This window comes from Cebus imitator, unplaced genomic scaffold (genome assembly GCF_001604975.1).
Source record: "Cebus imitator isolate Cc_AM_T3 unplaced genomic scaffold, Cebus_imitator-1.0 Scaffold81, whole genome shotgun sequence".
Classification (NCBI taxonomy): Eukaryota; Metazoa; Chordata; class Mammalia; order Primates; family Cebidae; genus Cebus; species Cebus imitator.
In genome coordinates this window covers 5,161,149-5,170,972 of record NW_016107396.1, presented here as the reverse complement: position 1 = coordinate 5,170,972, position 9,824 = coordinate 5,161,149, and the positions used below count along the sequence as shown (strand labels likewise).

The 9,824-nt window shown below is 40.4% G+C and overlaps 1 protein-coding gene across 6 annotated transcripts in view; it reads right to left on the bottom strand.

Moving 5' to 3' along the window:
* Window positions 1-9,271, bottom strand: part of ECHDC1 (ethylmalonyl-CoA decarboxylase 1) — a 53,230-nt gene extending 43,959 nt beyond the window's left edge. Inside the window, exons 1-2 of one of the 6 annotated variants that reach the window (XM_017533322.2) lie at window positions 8,716-9,246; window positions 267-304 (exon numbers count right to left, since the gene is read on the bottom strand). The gene's annotated coding sequence lies outside the window, so the exon portion shown is untranslated. The other 5 variants (XM_037740239.1, XM_037740241.1, XM_017533323.2 and 2 more) reach the window with 5 other exon arrangements.
* Between the last annotated feature and the right edge of the window lie 553 nt (window positions 9,272-9,824).

Here is a 9,824-nt window from a genome sequence, read left to right as displayed (position 1 = left end):
AAAAAAAAAAAAAGAATAATTACAGTATAGTTACCGTGCTCCAATACAATAGGAAGGCTTAGAAAAAATACTGCTCTGTGTTTTGTACTATCTCCTGCCTCCAGGTAGCCTTTTGCCTCAGATTCTTTATTCTTCAGCCCTTAACTTTTTCAAAATCTAAAAGTAAATATAGTCCAAGTATCCCTTTGGAAACAGCCTCTATGCAGAAATGCTACAAACGCAATCCCACTCTCTAACAGAAATTTTATTCTTAGCATTATTCTTACCTTCTGCAAAGCCTTCAGGCAAAAAGCTGGAAAGAGTCCTAAGAAAAATGGGGAAGAATATAGGAATGTGTGTGTGGTTACTGTGTTCCCCAAGGTTCTCTGTCACTTCTCTTACTTTATACCTCCTGAGTAATCTCATCTCTGCCCATAAGCTTTTCTTGCCCTATGTAAACATTCTTGTTGATTCAATTAATTTTCACAAGGTGAATACATCTAGTAAATGGTACCCAAATCAAGAAACAGAACACAACCTGAACCTCACAAGGTCCTATGTGTCACCTTTCAAAATCCCTCCGGTAAGGGTAACTTTTTGACTTCTAATACACGAGATTACTTTTGAACTTTATATAAATTGAAAACTATATATTTTGTGTCTGGTTTCAATTTTGTTAACATCCATTAGTGTTAAATGTAATCAGAGTCTAAATAGTCCCTTATTCTCATTGCTGTACTCTATTTGTGAAACCAAAATACCTGAGACAGGACTCAACCAATTCAGAAAGTTTATTTTGCCGAGGTTAAGGACATGCCCAAGACACAGACTCAGGAGGTCCTGATGATACGTGCCCAAGGTGGTCAGGATATGACTTGCTTTTATACATTTTAGCGAGACATGAGACATCAATCGGTATGTGTTAAGATGTACACCGGTTCTGATGGAGGTAAGGCAGGACAACTCCAAACTTCCAGGGTCAGGGGGAGGTGGATGCGGGGGAGTCCTTCCAGGCCATAGATAGATAATAGACCAAAGGTTGCATTCTTTTGAATACCTGATCAGCCTCCTACTGAATACACAATTTAGTCTGACTCAGTGAATCTGCATTTTTACATAAACAATGGGGCAGAGGAAGTAATCCGATGTGCATTATTTTTTTGGGGGGGTGGGCATGAGCCACTGTGTCCAGCCACTGCACCCAGCCAATTAAACATTTAAGTATTTTGCAAGTTGGTTCTTTAAACTATTGGTAGGTTGAAATTGACCATGGTGGGACTACAGAACATATCAATCATGCTGACTCGCGCGTGCTCTCTCTCTCTCTTTCACACACACACACACATACACACACACACACACACACACACGGGTTTGCCCGTACACCACCAATAATAATGTATGCATTTGTTCAACCTTAGAAGATAATGTGGGCCGGGCAAGGTGGCTCATACCTATAATCCCAGCACTTTGGGAGGCCAAGGAGGGTAGATCACAAGGTCAAGAGGTCGAGACCATCGTGGTCAACATGGTGAAACCCCATCTCTACTAAAAATACAAAAAGTAGCTGGGCATGGTGGCGCGCGCCTGTAGTCCCAGCTACTCAGGAGGCTGAGGCAGGAGAATTGCTTGAATCCAGGAGGCTGAGGTTGCAGTGAGCCAAGATCGAGCCATTGCACTCCAGCCTGGGTAATAAGAGCGAAACTCCATCTCAAAAAAAAAAAAGAAGAAGATAATGTCCTAGAGTGTTTCAAAATGGCTGTAAAAATGTATGTTCCCACAGGCAGTGAATGCGCCAGTTGCTCCACAAGCTCATCATTTGTTCTGTTTTTTCTATTTTATGCATTCTAGTGGATGGTATCTTATTGTGGTTTCATTTTGTATTTCTATAACATTTAACAAAGATAAACCCCATTTTCTTATGCTTGTTGGGCATTTGCATATAATCTTTTGTGACGTTCATGTGCAAGCTTTTGGCCCATTATTTCTATTTATTTATATTTTAATTAATTTGTTAGAGATCTTTTATTCTCCTGCTCACAATTATCCTAAAACCTACATGACACAAATCCCACATTTTTAGCTCCAATTCGACCCTATGCCTGTACTCCTAACTCATAGTATTGCCTAACTCATAGAAATGCAATTCTCTTACTTCTCATTTCTAGATATATCACAGGCTTCTCAAAATCATTATCTTTTTAATTTACTTCTTCCTCTTCTTTTTTTTTTTTAAGCGACAGGGTCTCGCTATGTTGTCTAGGCTGGAGTGCAGTGGCTATTCACAGGCGCGATCCCACTACTGATCAGCACCGCAGTTTTGACCTGCTCCGTTTCCAGCCTGGGCCGGTTCACCCCTCCTTAGGGAACCTGGTGGTCCCCTGCTTCCGGGAGGTCACCATATTGATACATTGATGCCGAACTTAGTGCGGACACCCGATTGGCACAGCGCACTACAGCCCAGGACTCCTGGACTCAAGAGATCCTCTAGCCTCCGCCTCCCGAATAGCCAGAACTACAGGCATGTGCCACCGCGCCCGGCTCAAAATCATTATCTAACCCTGAATTCATACTTCACCTGAAACCCACTACTACTTCTTAATTCTTTCCCTTAACTATTCATTGTACCATCAACCCTGTAATCTATGCCAAAAAACCTCTGGACAGCCTAATCTCCTTCTCTTCCCCTACCTCCCGTATGCAACAGACCTCCAAAATGGTTTCTTCTTTCTTATCTTTCCCCTCCTACTACTAATATAGTCCAAACTTCATTACCTATAATCTGGATTAATACAGCAGTCACCAATTGATTGCATACTATTCCTTAGAGTAACGTAGATATATTTATAATCCAATCAGGACACTTTAAATTGAAGTTTTTAGGTAGTTCTCTTCCAAAAGGATCAAGTCCAAAGCTCTTTTTAAATTCTTAACTTAATCCTGAACCTCTTCTCTTATTTATTTTTTTTTTTTTTTTTGCCCTTTTTTTTTTTTTTTTTTTTGAGACGGAGTTTCTCTCTTGTTACCCAGGCTGGAGTGCAATGGCGTGACCTTGGCTCACCGCAACCTCCCCCTCCTGGGTTCAGGCAATTCTCCTGCCTCAGCCTCCTGAGTAGCTGGGATCATTGGCACGCGCCACCATGCCCAGCTAATTTTTTGTATTTTTAGTAGAGACGGGGTTTCACCATGTTGACCAGGATAGTCTCGATCTCTTGACCTCGTGATCCACCCGCCTCAGCCTCCTCCCAAAGTGCTGGGATTACAGGCGTTAGCCACAGTGCCCTGCCACCTCTTCTCTTCTGACATCGCAACACAATCAACATGGGACACCAAATAACCAGAGTCCCACAAATTTACCATGCTATTTTAAATTATCCCTTCTTCCCTATAATGTTGTTTCCTCCCTCATTAACCTGGCAAATCCACCATCATTTTTAAAAACTGAATTTCTGTATTTCTACCTAAAAGGGATCTCCAAGAAAAGATAATCACTCCCTTTACTTATCCCAGCTCATACTGCAATAATAATGTTCCATTTTAACACATTCCTCAAATCATTTTTTCATTTGTTTTTCTCAGTAGAAGGATGCTTCCTGAGAGTATTCTTAGGTGCATACTTCGTGTCACTAGTGGCTACAGTACTCAATACATAAAAGGTACTCAGTAATGAGGGAAAATGTACGCAAGTAAAAAAAAATAACTCATCAGACAGCCGAAACGAATGCCACAAACTTGTTTTATAGCTTTAAAAATGTATCTAATATGTGAGTTATAAAATGATATCAGAAACAGAGAACAAACCTCATAAAGATTACAATACAATATCCCTTCCCACTTTAAATGACTTGGCCTTCAAGTGACATTTTTACTAAAATGTTTCAGATGAATACTTACCTGAACACACAGTAGGATGTAATTCCCTCAAACAGATATATTTCAACAACTTGGGAACAGTATTTCAAAACTTTACCAACGAAGGTGGCTTATAACTACAATATTAAAGACACCAAGATGTTTCTTAAATCTCAAGGAGACTGAAGTGTTAACTCATAAACTGTGACCTAATACACTACACATTAGAATTTAGCAAAAAAAGTAGCAAGATGATTGTGATCTTAAAAAACGATGTCTAAGGATCAAAACTTGATGTTACTTTTCCAAGAAAAAAAGGTATTCTAACTTGCCATCCTAAGTCTTTGTTGGGACCTGCTTTTAACTGTCATAACTTTATTATTTCCCTTAATGTCAAATTCCTCCTGGTCTTTGTATCCTCCCTCCCTCCCACCAAAAAAGTCACCAGTTGCCAGCAGCTAGGGTTACCGAATAAATAATGAAAGCATTGGGTGGTCATCTATCACTTAACGAATTGTGATTAACAAGGTTTGGGTCAATTTGATGTACAGAACCAATAAGCAAGGAAAGTGACCAAATGTTACAAGTTGCAAAATACCTAAATATTTAGTATTTTCAATACTGTTAGATATAGTGATCCTCAAGTTTCTCTTCAAAGAATCAGTATGTCAGCATGTTCAGCTCTCTTATTCTTTAATTCTCCATTTTTAAGTTTAACTTCCTTGTAGTTTCAGTAAACAACCTTTTCCACCAGTTCTAATCAGTAGTTCACATCTGTTCCCCCCGTCCCCTGCTCTGTCCTGACTCATTCTGGTCATTTGCTCTGGTCACCTGCTTTGACCCCTGGCTACCTGCTCTGACCTGCCCTAACCATTCTTCCTGCCAAACTACCCACCCCCACTACTCTGGCTCATACCCCTACTCCCTTTAAAATAGCCAATCGGAATTAGACTAGACTGTGTGGTCTAACTCTAACCAACAGGGGAATGACATAGCAGTAGGAGCAACCTGTGTCAGGCATAAGTACCCCTTCCCCTTCCTTGCCCAGGTGTGTGCCTGCCATTGTTCAGTCTGTGAGCCGCACCCTTTTATAGAAGTAAATTGCCTTGCTGAAGAAATTTATTCGAGGGCTACTTCTTTTGTGGCACCAAAAATTTTAATTATAACAATACTTTAATGTCTTCATCTGTTGCCAATTCCATACTCCTTTTCCAAAACTCATATAAGTATACCTTGTGTGACATCCTTCCATCCCATCACCTGTTCTGTTAAATTAGAAAATGATACCGTATTAACAGATTTTAAGGTATCTAAGGCCTCCTGAAGACCTAGAAAGCTAGAGGGAACAATTATCAAACATGAGTTTGCAACATTTCAGGATATTTTCAGTAAACTCAAGAGACCTTGCAAGATTTTTTAAATAAACTTCAAAATAAAGGAACCTAATTAGAACATGGAAATGTATAGTGACACAATAAAGGCAGAATAAAAGTTGATATCCTAGATGTTCCCACCATCTAATTTAGTGCAATAATAGATACTTTGCCAGTACTGCATAAAATTACTGGGCATATAGAAGAATGAGAGGATACTGTGAAACTAAATAAAATTTTTAAATGTCAAAAATTACTGCCATATACTTAAATAATAATTTCATTTTAAACAAATGATTCATTTGAAAAATTTTCTTCCAAATATTATTCTCATTTGTTGAATATTATTCCCCATATTTAACTTATTTCTTTTCCTTATATATCTCCAGTACCCAAAACTGCAGTCTGGTTCAAAGACCTATCTCCCTCCTTTCCCAGAGGGTAGTAAAAGTTCTGTTTATGGAAAGAAAGTATTTCTGAAATTATTATCATTAGTTATGCACCATCATTAGAAAATGAGCTATTCTTGTCAAATAAACTATCTCTTTAACTGGAAAGCAAAACTTTCCTGGGCAAGAACAAATCATTTTGTTGAGAGTTTTCTTGCTCTAAGGCACATGGAATTGTATTTTTAAAATATTTTACCCTGAAGGAGAAATAAACTGATAAGCGTAGAAAATTCAGGTCTATGAAAAATGGAAGGGGAGGGGACTTTTACAAATAAAATGTTTTTACCAATTAAAAAGTATGAAGTGGTTACAAAAAAAAACCACCAAGGCTTTTAGACACTTCCTATCATTCAAATGTAAATGTCAAGTTGTCTCAAAACCTCTTAGCTAGTAGAAGAAACCTAAACTAAAAATTTCAGACATTATTGAGAAATGCCAAGCAATGGGGCTTGAAACAAATTAACCACACTGAGGACTAAACTCTGATTTTTTTTATCTTGCCGAAATTCCCACCTAAGGAGTCTAGGGAGTCATGCCCTACAAACCATAAATTCTCAGCAGATGGATTTTATTTGACCCTATATATCGTGACTTACTTTTCAATCTGACCCTGGCATAACATTAGGAGCCAAGAAAAAAAAAAATTTAATCCCAAATTATATTTCCTTGCCAGGCTTTGAAATTGACCTGTAAACTCTCCTGTGGGAAAAATCCACATTCTAGAGAGCATCCCCTTCCCTCCTTGTTTTCCTTCCTTTCTTTCCAGATCCAGGAGATAATCAACTAAGAGCCAGGCACCCTTTTAGGTCTGATAAGAAATAGTTTACAACCTGCTCTCTTTCTGAAGTCTGCTGAGAGATTCCTCTGCACAAAAAACTTGGTCTCCACAATCTTTAGTCTGAACATTCCTTTTTATGGATCCCAGGTCTTTAGACAAACTCAACTAATTGTCAACCAGAAAATGTAAAAATTTACCTATAGCCTGGAAGCAACCCCACTTTAAGTTATCCCACCTTTCTGAAGCAAACCAACGTATTTCTTAAGTGTATTTGATTGATGTCTCATGCCTTCCTAAAATATGTAAAACCAAGTTGTACACCAACCACCTTGGGCACATGTTCTCAGGACCTGGGGGCTGTGTCACAGGCTGTAGGCACTCATATTTGGCTCAGAATAAATCTCTTAAATATTTTACAGAGTTTGACTCTTTTCATCATCAATACCTATATTCTCATGACAGGATATATTTATTAAGTTTGTTTGTAATCTCCATTCATAATCATAATCATTCCATACTCAACCACTATTCTTTCTGTTTCACCTCCCATTTTACGACCCTTAGAATTAGAACCAAGTTCACTGGTCAAAGTCTGTGAGAAAAATAGGAAAATGTACCAAACTATATAATTCAAAATGAGTTCTGAAGCTTTCTTTGCTTTTTTTTTTTTCTTCCTAAGGAAAAGGAAGGGGAGGTGGGGAGGAGGAACTCTTTGCTTTTTTAAAGACAAATTTTAAAAACATAATAACTGGATTAGCAATTAAGACAAATATTTCAAAAGAGGATGGTATTATTTTTTGAATTAAAGTACATTTTAACTAGACATTTAGCTGCATTCTCAGAAATAAAAAGAGTTATTGGTGTTCGGGAGCTCTGTTTCTCACGGCCGCTTCTGCTACATTTTCCCTTCATTCTAATTTTTAAAATTCTAAGCAGAAGTACAACCAAAATCAAGCAACATAGCTCTGCTAGGGAGTAAATATCAAATGTATACTCCCACACACATATATGAAACCCAGGATATGTGGCTACAAGTGAGGGTATGATAGTCGGCCAAATAAATTGTCTTTCAGTGGCCTCTGGTTAGCTTGCCAAAGAGCCACAACTTCTCCATCCATCACTCCTAGCTGAGGAATCTCTACTCCTCTTCAGCATGTAATAAAAATCAGAAGCATTTGATTTCAGACTGTCTATATATATATCACCTGTTTTTAAAAGTTCTGATTCGGTTTTAGGCTGTCATAATATAAACTACCTTTCAAGGTTCATTACATGTCACCCACACAACTCTCCCCCTCACACAGCCAAAATGCACAACTTTCAGTTCCTGAAATCTTTGATTTTCTCGTCATTTCAAGCTTTTGCATATATGATCTGTTACATTTTTGTCTTCCTCAGAGTAACTTCCAATCATATCCTCTAACATCTAGACTATATAAAGTCCCCTCACTGTCTACTCTCACATCTGTATCTTTCATCACCATTCTGACTCACGTTTTGCTGTAATTAGTTCTTTAACCAGTTCTTCCCATTAGACTTAATTGCAAGAGGGCATTTGCAAGTGCCTAATGACAATTTTCTTAAGGCTAAATTCCATGCAGGGGTTTAAGAATCTGGCCACAAATCAACCCTCCATCTACCCTGTTTATTATTCTCCCAACTCACCCAGTTTCCACACCAAGCCTCCTCACAGGCTGGCTTCCCTTCGGGGAATGTTAATCACTGCAGTCGTCCCAGATGATTATACAGTCACCATTCAGACCAGAACCCAATAAGAAGTCAGGAAAGGATCACCCGTTTTATTACGAGGCTGCTCCCTCCCCTCGTAGATTTCACAAACATACATCTCATGGCAAGCTTCGCTCTTCCAAGAGAATGCTAGTTCTTCTAAGAAGGGGTCCTTTGTTTTTACTATCCTTGTCCATTTCCTCTCTGTACCATTAGGACCTAGAGCCACAGCTTCCAGATACAGGGGACTCCCAGATGTGGAATAGAGAAAAGAACAAAGGGAGTGTTGATTTAGACGTTGCCTTAAGTCCTTAACAGCCCCTTCAACCTATAACTTAACTGTGGTTTTAATCCCCTACATGTGTAATCCCTGTACGTGTGTGCAGCGTTAAAAGGATTACCGCAGCTCAAAAATTCTCCAATGAAAGAACCTCTACCAGAATGGAATTGCTCATTTTTCGTTCTTGAAGAGTTGGCTGCACGATACAAATAAGTTTTAGTTAAGCAAGACAATTTTATACATAAAATCAATTATAGAGGTCACAGAGAATATTACCTAACTTAGCACAGAGCCTTGAAAGTATTCCGAAATTAAATCAGTGTGTAGAAAGCAAGCCTCCTTATGCTTTTGAAAGTGTAAGGACGCGATCTCTCAGCTTGCTCCGGCAAGATCTATTCATCTCTTCCCCACGCCCTCCTACCCCTCGTCGGCCCGCGGCGCTAGGCACCGCGTCCCCACGTCCAGCAGAGGGGAGGCCTGCGCGGCGCTTGTATCGGACGAGCCGCGGAGCCGGCGAAGCTCGCCGTCTGGGATACGTTTGGAAAAGCGAGCGCTAAAGTCTATTCCACCGCGATATTGTAGAATTTTCCCACTGACAACACTTAACTGAAGCCCTAAGGCCAACTCTTTCGACCGCACAGCCCCGCAGGCCGGGTCGGTGACTTCCTTTTCCGCTCCCCTACACACGCTTTTCAGCTTTGAGTGCCTTTATTTCCGCTCCCCTCCGGAACCCCCTCTGCGCCTGTGCTCCGTTCCAGTGTGCCCCTTCCTCTTCTCCGCGTAGTCCCGTTTGCTATCCCACGCCCCTCTTACCTCTCTGGGGGGACTTTATTCCGTTTTCCTGCAGGCTCCGTGACCCCGGAAATCCCGACCCGCCGCGAGGAGCCTTCCTGCAGCCACATCCCTCCCGCTAGGGTCGCGAGTGAGCCCGGGTTGGCGGACTCGTGTAGTCTTGCTTCGCATTTTCGCTTTTCTCATACCGCGTTAGGTCTTGGAAAAAGAGGCCGCCAAACCCTGCTTGTTTTTGCTCCCATAAACGTGAGGAAAAGGAAAGGCGAGGAAGCCTATGTAGGCAAACAGCGAGAGGGGAGAGGACCGAAAGGTACCTAAGGCCGACCCTTTTTAGAGATCTCATCTGAGTTATTGAGGGGAATGGGTATTTAGCTAGTTGGTTTTTTTTAAATCCGAAAAACCAGTGTGTGTCCTGAATGTGCGGATGTGACGTGGTGTTTTTAAAGCTCAGTAAGCGGCCAGGTGCGGTGGCTCACGCCTATAATCCCAGCACTTTAGGAAGGCGAGGCGGGCGGATCACTTGAGGCCAGGAGTTCAAGACCAGCCTGGCCAAAGTGGTGAAACCCCCATCTTTAATAAAATTACAAAAATTA